A 10,509-nucleotide genomic window follows, 5' to 3' on the forward strand; every position below is an offset into this window, starting at 1 on the left:
ATGACAGTTCTGGGACTGTCCTTCCATGCAGCGGTTGAAACATTGTATGTATTTGTTTCCATAAATGGATCCATTTATGGAAACAAATACATACAATGTTTCAACCGCTGCATGGAAGGACAGTCCCAGAACTGTCATTAATAGTCTATTTCTGACAGTTCCATGACATTCCCTCCATACAGCGGTTGAAACCGCTGTATGGAGTGAATGTCCCAGAACTGTCAGAAATAGACAGAAACTGTCACAGAACTGTCCTTCTTCTCATCCTTCTCCTTCTTCTCATCCTTCTTCTCATCCTTCTTCTCATCCTTCTCCTTCTTCTCATCCTTCTCCTTCTTCTCATCCTTCTCCTTCTGCTCATCCTTCTTCTCATCCTTCTCCTTCTTCTCATCCTTCTCCTTCTCCTTCTTCTCATCCTTCTCCTTCTCCTTCTTCTCATCCTTCTCCTTCTCATCCTTCTCCTTCTCCTTCTCATCCTTCTCCTTCTTCTCATCCTTCTCCTTCTTCTCATCCTTCTCCTTCTCCTTCTTCTCATCCTTCTCCTTCTCCTTCTCATCCTTCTCCTTCTTCTCATCCTTCTCCTTCTCCTCATCCTTTTTCTTCTCATCCTTCTCCTTCTCCTTCTTCTCATCCTTCTCCTTCTTCTCATCCTTCTCCTTCTTCTCATCCTTCTCCTTCTTCTCATCCTTCTCCTTCTTCTCCTTCTTCTCATCATTCTCCTTCTTCTCATCCTTCTCCTTCTTCTCATCCTTCTCATCCTTCTTCTCATCCTTCTTCTTCTCATCCTTCTCCTTCTTCTCATCCTTCTCCTTCTCCTTCTTCTCATCCTTCTCCTTCTTCTCATCCTTCTCCTTCTTCTCATCCTTCTCCTTCTCATCCTTCTCCTTCTCCTTCTTCTCTTCCTTCTCCTTCTTCTCATCCTTCTCCTTCTTCTCATCCTTCTTCTTCTCATCCTTCTCCTCCTTCTTCTCATCCTTCTTCTCATCCTTCTTCTTCTCATCCTTCTCCTTCTTCTCATCCTTCTCCTTCTCCTTCTTCTCATCCTTCTCCTTCTTCTCATCCTTCTCCTTCTTCTCATCCTTCTCCTTCTTCTCATCCTTCTCCTTCTTCTCATCCTTCTCCTTCTCCTTCTTCTCTTCCTTCTCCTTCTTATCATCCTTCTCCTTCTTCTCATCATTCTCCTTCTTCTCATCCTTCTCCTTCTTCTCATCCTTCTTCTTCTCATCCTTTTCCTTCTTCTCATCCTTCTTCTTCTCATCCTTCTTCTTCTCATCCTTCTCCTTCTCATCCTTCTCTTTCTTCTCATCCTTCTCCTTCTCCTTCTTCTCATCCTTCTCCTTCTTCTCATCCTTCTCCTTCTCCTTCTTCTCATCCTTCTCCTTATTCTCAGCCTTCTTCTTCTCATCCTTCTCCTTCTCATCCTTCTCCTTCTCATCCTTCTCCTTCTTCTCATCCTTCTCCTTCTTCTCATCCTTCTCCTTCTCCTTCTTCTCATCCTTCTCCTTCTCCTTCTTCTCATCCTTCTCCTTCTCCTTCTTCTCATCCTTCTCCTTCTTCTCATCCTTCTCCTTCTTCTCATCCTTCTCCTTCTCCTTCTTCTCATCCTTCTCCTTCTCCTCATCCTTTTTCTTCTCATCCTTCTCCTTCTCCTTCTTCTCATCCTTCTCCTTCTTCTCATCCTTCTCCTTCTTCTCATCCTTCTCCTTCTTCTCATCCTTCTCCTTCTTCTCATCCTTCTCCTTCTCCTTCTTCTCTTCCTTCTCCTTCTTATCATCCTTCTCCTTCTTCTCATCATTCTCCTTCTTCTCATCCTTCTTCTTCTTCTCATCCTTCTTCTTCTCATCCTTTTCCTTCTTCTCATCCTTCTTCTTCTCATCCTTCTTCTTCTCATCCTTCTCCTTCTCATCCTTCTCTTTCTTCTCATCCTTCTCCTTCTCCTTCTTCTCATCCTTCTCCTTCTTCTCATCCTTCTCCTTCTTCTCATCCTTCTCCTTATTCTCAGCCTTCTTCTTCTCATCCTTCTCCTTCTCATCCTTCTCCTTCTCATCCTTCTCCTTCTTCTCATCCTTCTCCTTCTTCTCATCCTTCTCCTTCTCCTTCTTCTCATCCTTCTCCTTCTCCTTCTTCTCATCCTTCTCCTTCTCCTTCTTCTCATCCTTCTCCTTCTTCTCATCCTTCTCCTTCTTCTCATCCTTCTCCTTCTCCTTCTTCTCATCCTTCTCCTTCTCCTCATCCTTTTTCTTCTCATCCTTCTCCTTCTCCTTCTTCTCATCCTTCTCCTTCTTCTCATCCTTCTCCTTCTTCTCATCCTTCTCCTTCTTCTCATCCTTCTCCTTATTCTCAGCCTTCTTCTTCTCATCCTTCTCCTTCTCATCCTTCTCCTTCTCATCCTTCTCCTTCTTCTCATCCTTCTCCTTCTTCTCATCCTTCTCCTTCTCCTTCTTCTCATCCTTCTCCTTCTCCTTCTTCTCATCCTTCTCCTTCTCCTTCTTCTCATCCTTCTCCTTCTTCTCATCCTTCTCCTTCTTCTCATCCTTCTCCTTCTCCTTCTTCTCATCCTTCTCCTTCTCCTCATCCTTTTTCTTCTCATCCTTCTCCTTCTCCTTCTTCTCATCCTTCTCCTTCTTCTCATCCTTCTCCTTCTTCTCATCCTTCTCCTTCTTCTCATCCTTCTCCTTCTTCTCCTTCTTCTCATCATTCTCCTTCTTCTCATCCTTCTCCTTCTTCTCATCCTTCTCATCCTTCTTCTCATCCTTCTTCTTCTCATCCTTCTCCTTCTTCTCATCCTTCTCCTTCTCCTTCTTCTCATCCTTCTCCTTCTTCTCATCCTTCTCCTTCTCATCCTTCTCCTTCTCCTTCTTCTCTTCCTTCTCCTTCTTCTCATCCTTCTCCTTCTTCTCATCCTTCTTCTTCTCATCCTTCTCCTCCTTCTTCTCATCCTTCTTCTCATCCTTCTTCTTCTCATCCTTCTCCTTCTTCTCATCCTTCTCCTTCTCCTTCTTCTCATCCTTCTCCTTCTTCTCATCCTTCTCCTTCTTCTCATCCTTCTCCTTCTTCTCATCCTTCTCCTTCTTCTCATCCTTCTCCTTCTCCTTCTTCTCTTCCTTGTCCTTCTTATCATCCTTCTCCTTCTTCTCATCATTCTCCTTCTTCTCATCCTTCTCCTTCTTCTCATCCTTCTTCTTCTCATCCTTTTCCTTCTTCTCATCCTTCTTCTTCTCATCCTTCTTCTTCTCATCCTTCTCCTTCTCATCCTTCTCTTTCTTCTCATCCTTCTCCTTCTCCTTCTTCTCATCCTTCTCCTTCTTCTCATCCTTCTCCTTCTCCTTCTTCTCATCCTTCTCCTTATTCTCAGCCTTCTTCTTATCATCCTTCTCCTTCTTCTCATCATTCTCCTTCTTCTCATCCTTCTCCTTCTTCTCATCCTTCTCCTTCTTCTCATCCTTCTCCTTCTCCTTCTTCTCATCCTTCTCCTTCTCCTTCTTCTCATCCTTCTCCTTCTCCTTCTTCTCATCCTTCTCCTTCTTCTCATCCTTCTCCTTCTTCTCACCCTTCTCCTTCTCCTTCTTCTCATCCTTCTCCTTCTCCTTCTTCTCATCCTTCTCCTTCTCCTTCTCCTTCCTCATCTCCAAGGGCATTTAAATTAAAGGTACAGTGTTCTGCACTAATTTAAAGGCTCTCTGAAGCCTAGAAACCCTTTAAATAAGTCATCTTCGTAGCGGAGAAATTCGCATCGAATCGAATTTCACACTGGAATTCGCCGAATCAGCCGAATCGAATTTTTCATTTCTTCGCTCATCTCTAATAATAATAATAATTTGCACTAACAAACAATTTTAAGGACAAACTTTCGGGGAGTGTCCCCTTCTTCAGGTCAAAGCAGTACTGATCACAAAGGGTTAGAAGAGATGTTTTGGAGTTGGAAGGATAAAAAAAAAACAAAAAACAGATAAGATAAGACACAGCAAAAGCAAAGTCTGGGGAGGGGGGAGACTACACTCACAGAGGCAGTGATGCTTGAGGTGATAAAACTGTTGGATAATGAGTGAGGAATTCCATGTCCAAATTCAGGCCGCTATCTCTTGTGTCAAATAGAATTATCATTCTTAGTTCAAAAGTTTTTCTTTCCTGGATGGATTTGAAATTTCCTTTAGGAACTAAAATATTGAGGTCTTCCATAAATTTACAAGGACAAAACTATCAACAACAGCATAAACACAGCCTAGAGAACCCGAAGGGAAAATCTGCTTCAGTACAAAGAGAAAAAAAACAAACAACCATGTACCTCTAGTAACCACTAGAGATGAGCGAAGTATTCAAAAATTCGATTCGACTGATTCGGCGAATTCGTAGAAAAATTTCGATTCGAGTCGAATATATTCGCTGTGAATTTAACTTAAAAAAGGGTGTTTCTAGGCTTCAGAGAGACTTAATATTAGTGCTGAACACTGTACCTTTAATTTAAATGCCCTTGGAGTCTGCTGGGGAAGAGAAATAATACTGTCAGGCAGTATGACATGCAGATGAGTGCCGTCGATCTTAGAATCACCGCACACTTCACTCATTTGGCCAGTCACGGGGCCAAAACCAGAGTGTGGAGCCACAGTGTGGCGGTGGAGGCAGCAGCAATGGGAGGCCATACAGCACCCTATGACAAAAATGGAAACCACCAGCAGTGTGAGGAGACCTGAAAGTGGCACATGGCAGAGTGTGGCGATAGAGACAGCAGCAATGGGAGGCCGTACAGGGACCCATGACACACTCTGGACCTGGCAGCAGCATGAGGAGGCGGTACAGGGGCCCATGGCAGATTACGGGCCTGGCAGCAGCATGAGGAGTCGGTACGGGGGCCCATGGCAGATTACAGGCCTGGCAGCAGCAATGGGAGGCCGTACAGGGACCCATGACACAATCTGGACGTGGCAGCAGCATGGGGAGGCGGTACAGGGGCCCATGACAGATTACGGGCCTGGCAGCAGCATTTGGAGTCGGTACGGGGGCCCATGACACACTCTGGACCTGGCAGCAGCATGAGGAGGCGGTACAGGGGCGCATGACAGATTACGAGCCTGGCAGCAGCAACTTGGACAGGAGGACGTTCAGTTTCTGCACCGTCTGGTGCGTGCTCGCAAACTGTTGTCTCTTGGAAACGGATTCCAAGAAAGACTGCTGACGGAATCCGTGAAGAGGAGTAGCAGGAGAAGGAGCATCTGAACGAGCGGAATATGCCAACAAGCGACAACAGGGGCCCATGGCAGATTAGGGGCCTGGCAGCAGCTATGGGAGGCCCGTAATCTGCCAGCACCCTATGACAAAAAATGGAACCCACCAGCAGTGTGAGGAGACCTGAAAGTGGCACATGGCAGAGTGTGGCGATGGAGACAGCAGCAATGGGAGGCCGTACAGGGACCCATGACACACTCTGGACCTGGCAGCAGCATGAGGAGGCGGTATATAGGGGCCTATGGCAGATTAGGGGCCTGGCAGCAGCTATGGGAGGCCCGTAATCTGCCAGCACCCTATGTCAAAAAATTCTACACACCAGCAGTGTGTGAGACCTGAAAGTGGCACATGGCAGAGTGTGGCGATGGAGACAGCAGCAATGGGAGGCCGTACAGGGACCCATGAGAGACTCTGGACTTGGCAGCAGCATGAGGAGGCGGTATAGGGGCCCATGGCAGATTAGGGGCCTGGCAGCAGCTATGGGAGGCCCGTAATCTGCCAGCACCCTATGACAAAAAATGGAACACACCAGCAGTGTGAGGAGACCTGAAAGTGGCACATGTTTGGGGCATGATTCATGGCGGATTTAGTCAGTTGTGTCAGGAACTGGTGGTTTGAAATCCAGACTAATCCACGCCTGATTCATTTTCACAAACGTCAGTCTCTCCACACTTTGGGTGGACAGTCGTGTCCTCCGCGGAGTTGCAATACCTCCTGCCGCACTAAACACGCGCTCCGATGCCACGCTACTGGCCGGGCATGACAGCCTTTCAAGGGCAAATTCAGCTAGTTGGGGCCAAAGGTCAAGTTTCGTTGCCCAGTAGTCAAGGGGATTGTCTACCTCGGTTGGCAGGGTGCTGTCCAAGTAGGCCTAAGCCTGTTGTTTGAGGTCCTGCTCCAGGTCCACCTGATGCTGCTGCTGCTGCTGCTGCTGCGGCTGGTTAGTAGTTTCCTCACTGCGCTGGTGAAGAAAGCTACTCATCATCGACTGCAGACTGAGGCAGCCGCTGCTGGTGGAGCTGCCACTGCTCCTACCACCCCACCCCTCCCCTGCTGCCATGGCAGCGGAACGCGAGCGCACAGGGCCCACAGTGTCTGAGGATGGACGTTGGCGCAGACAGGCAGAGACCAGCTGACTACATAGGTGGTTTTTATAGTACGTTATTTTGGCCTCCCTCTCAGCAGGTGTGAAAAAGGCCACCATTTTTGAACGGTAGCGAGGGTCCAACAAGGTGGACAGCCAAAAGTCATCCCTCTGTCTGATGGTTATTATTCGGCTGTCGCTACGCAAGCAAGCGAGCATGCTATGGGCCATTTGTGCCAAGGAATGCGAGGGACTCCCTGCCTCCATCTCCACAGCATACTGCCACGGTGCGTCTGGGTCCTCTGTCTCCTCTTCCTCCTCCTCTACCAGATGCTCCTGCTCCTCCACTCCTGTCCGCTGAGTGGAAAAACCACCCATTTCACTCAATAATTCCTGAGCACCAATGTCCTCCTCTACCTCCTCCTCTTCTTCCTGTCCTGCCCCCACAGGGGTCATGTGGCGTTGAGATCTGTGCGCCACGTCTACCGCACCCTGACCAGCCATTGTTAACAGCATTTGTTCCAGGACGTGCAACAGAGGAATGACGTCGTTCATCCCATAGTCCTGCCGACTCACGAATAGCGTGGCCTCCTTAAAGGTCCTGAGCAAGCGCAGGTGTCACGCATGAGCTGCCAATGGCTGACATCTAAGTTACACAGGGAATACCTTTATCCGCTTTTAACATCAGGAAATCTGTGATGGCCTTTTGCTGTTCGTAAAGGCGGTCTAACATATGTAGGGTTGAATTCCACCTTGTTGCAACGTCACAGCATGAGGAGTCGGTATAGGGGCCCATGGCAGATTAGGGGCCTGGCAGCAGCTATGGGAGGCCCGTAATCTGCCAGCACCCTATGTCAAAAAATTCAACACACCAGCAGTGTGAGGAGACCTGAAAGTGGCACATGGCAGAGTGTGGCGATGGAGACAGCAGCAATGGGAGGCCGTACAGGGACCCATGAGAGACTCTGGACCTGGCAGCAGCATGAGGAGGCGGTATATAGGGGCCTATGGCAGATTAGGGGCCTGGCAGCAGCTATAGGAGGCCCGTAATCTCCCAGCACCCTATGTCAAAAAATTCAACGCACCAGCAGTGTGAGGAGACCTGAAAGTGGCACATGGCAGAGTGTGGCGATGGAGACAGCAGCAATGGGAGGCCGTACAGGGACCCATGACAGACTCTGGACCTGGCAGCAGCATGAGGAGGCGGTATATAGGGGCCCATGGCAGATTAGGGGCCTGGCAGCAGCTATGGGAGGCCCGTAATCTGCCAGCACCCTATGTCAAAAAATTCTACACACCAGCAGTGTGTGAGGAGACCTGAAAGTGGCACATGGCAGAGTGTGGCGATGGAGACAGCAGCAATGGGAGGCCGTACAGGGACCCATGAGAGACTCTGGACCTGGCAGCAGCATGAGGAAGCGGTATATAGGGGCCTATGGCAGATTAGGGGCCTGGCAGCAGCTATAGGAGGCCCATAATCTGCCAGCACCCTATGTCAAAAAATTCAACACACCAGCAGTGTGAGGAGACCTGAAAGTGGCACATGGCATGAGAGACTCTGGACCTGGCAGCAGCATGAGGAAGCGGTATATAGGGGCCTATGGCAGATTAGGGGCCTGGCAGCAGCTATAGGAGGCCCATAATCTGCCAGCACCCTATGTCAAAAAATTCAACACACCAGCAGTGTGAGGAGACCTGAAAGTGGCACATGGCATGAGAGACTCTGGACCTGGCAGCAGCATGAGGAAGCGGTATATAGGGGCCTATGGCAGATTAGGGGCCTGGCAGCAGCTATGGGAGGCCCATAATCTGCCAGCACCCTATGTCAAAAAATTCTACACACCAGCAGTGTGTGAGGAGACCTGAAAGTGGCACATGGCAGAGTGTGGCGATGGAGACAGCAGCAATGGGAGGCCGTACAGGGACCCATGAGAGACTCTGGACCTGGCAGCAGCATGAGGAGGCGGTATATAGGGGCCTATGGCAGATTAGGGGCCTGGCAGCAGCTATAGGAGGCCCGTAATCTGCCAGCACCCTATGTCAAAAAATTCAACGCACCAGCAGTGTGAGGAGACCTGAAAGTGGCACATGGCAGAGTGTGGCGATGGAGACAGCAGCAATGGGAGGCCGTACAGGGACCCATGACAGACTCTGGACCTGGCAGCAGCATGAGGAGGCGGTATATAGGGGCCTATGGCAGATTAGGGGCCTGGCAGCAGCTATGGGAGGCCCGTAATCTGCCAGCACCCTATGTCAAAAAATTCTACACACCAGCAGTGTGTGAGGAGACCTGAAAGTGGCACATGGCAGAGTGTGGCGATGGAGACAGCAGCAATGGGAGGCCGTACAGGGACCCATGAGAGACTCTGGACCTGGCAGCAGCATGAGGAAGCGGTATATAGGGGCCTATGGCAGATTAGGGGCCTGGCAGCAGCTATAGGAGGCCCATAATCTGCCAGCACCCTATGTCAAAAAATTCAACACACCAGCAGTGTGAGGAGACCTGAAAGTGGCACATGGCATGAGAGACTCTGGACCTGGCAGCAGCATGAGGAAGCGGTATATAGGGGCCTATGGCAGATTAGGGGCCTGGCAGCAGCTATAGGAGGCCCATAATCTGCCAGCACCCTATGTCAAAAAATTCAACACACCAGCAGTGTGAGGAGACCTGAAAGTGGCACATGGCATGAGAGACTCTGGACCTGGCAGCAGCATGAGGAAGCGGTATATAGGGGCCTATGGCAGATTAGGGGCCTGGCAGCAGCTATGGGAGGCCCGTAATCTGCCAGCACCCTATGTCAAAAAATTCTACACACCAGCAGTGTGTGAGGAGACCTGAAAGTGGCACATGGCAGAGTGTGGCGATGGAGACAGCAGCAATGGGAGGCCGTACAGGGACCCATGACAGACTCTGGACCTGGCAGCAGCATGAGGAGGCGGTATATAGGGGCCCATGGCAGATTAGGGGCCTGGCAGCAGCAATGGGAGGCCCGTAATCTGCCAGCACCCTATGTCAAAAAATTCTACACACCAGCAGTGTGAGGAGACCTGAAAGTGGCACATGGCAGAGTGTGGCGATGGAGACAGCAGCAATGGGAGGCCGTACAGGGACCCATGACAGACTCTGGACCTGGCAGCAGCATGAGGAGGCGGTATATAGGGGCCCATGGCAGATTAGGGGCCTGGCAGCAGCAATGGGAGGCCCGTAATCTGCCAGCACCCTATGTCAAAAAATTCTACACACCAGCAGTGTGAGGAGACCTGAAAGTGGCACATGGCAGAGTGTGGCGATGGAGACAGCAGCAATGGGAGGCCGTACAGGGACCCATGACAGACTCTGGACCTGGCAGCAGCATGAGGAGGCGGTATATAGGGGCCTATGGCAGATTAGGGGCCTGGCAGCAGCTATGGGAGGCCCTTAATCTGCCAGCACCCTATGTCAAAAAATTCTACACACCAGCAGTGTGTGAGGAGACCTGAAAGTGGCACATGGCAGAGTGTGGCGATGGAGACAGCAGCAATGGGAGGCCGTACAGGGACCCATGAGAGACTCTGGACCTGGCAGCAGCATGAGGAGGCGGTATATAGGGGCCTATGGCAGATTAGGGGCCTGGCAGCAGCTATGGGAGGCCCGTAATCTGCCAGCACCCTATGTCAAAAAATTCTACACACCAGCAGTGTGTGAGGAGACCTGAAAGTGGCACATGGCAGAGTGTGGCGATGGAGACAGCAGCAATGGGAGGCCATACAGGGACCCATGACAGACTCTGGACCTGGCAGCAGCATGAGGAGGCGGTATATAGGGGCCTATGGCAGATTAGGGGCCTGGCAGCAGCTATAGGAGGCCCGTAATCTGCCAGCACCCTATGTCAAAAAATTCTACACACCAGCAGTGTGTGAGGAGACCTGAAAGTGGCACATGGCAGAGTGTGGCGATGGAGACAGCAGCAATGGGAGGCCGTACAGGGACCCATGACAGACTCTGGACCTGGCAGCAGCATGAGGAGGCGGTATATAGGGGCCCATGGCAGATTAGGGGCCTGGCAGCAGCAATGGGAGGCCCGTAATCTGCCAGCACCCTATGTCAAAAAAATTCTACACACCAGCAGTGTGAGGAGACCTGAAAGTGGCACATGGCAGAGTGTGGCGATGGAGACAGCAGCAATGGGAGGCCGTACAGGGACCCATGACAGACTCTGGAC

Source organism: Staurois parvus, unplaced genomic scaffold (assembly GCF_062004578.1).
Source record: "Staurois parvus isolate SC_StPar_1 unplaced genomic scaffold, SC_StPar_1.0 ptg000549l, whole genome shotgun sequence".
NCBI lineage: Eukaryota > Metazoa > Chordata > Amphibia > Anura > Ranidae > Staurois > Staurois parvus.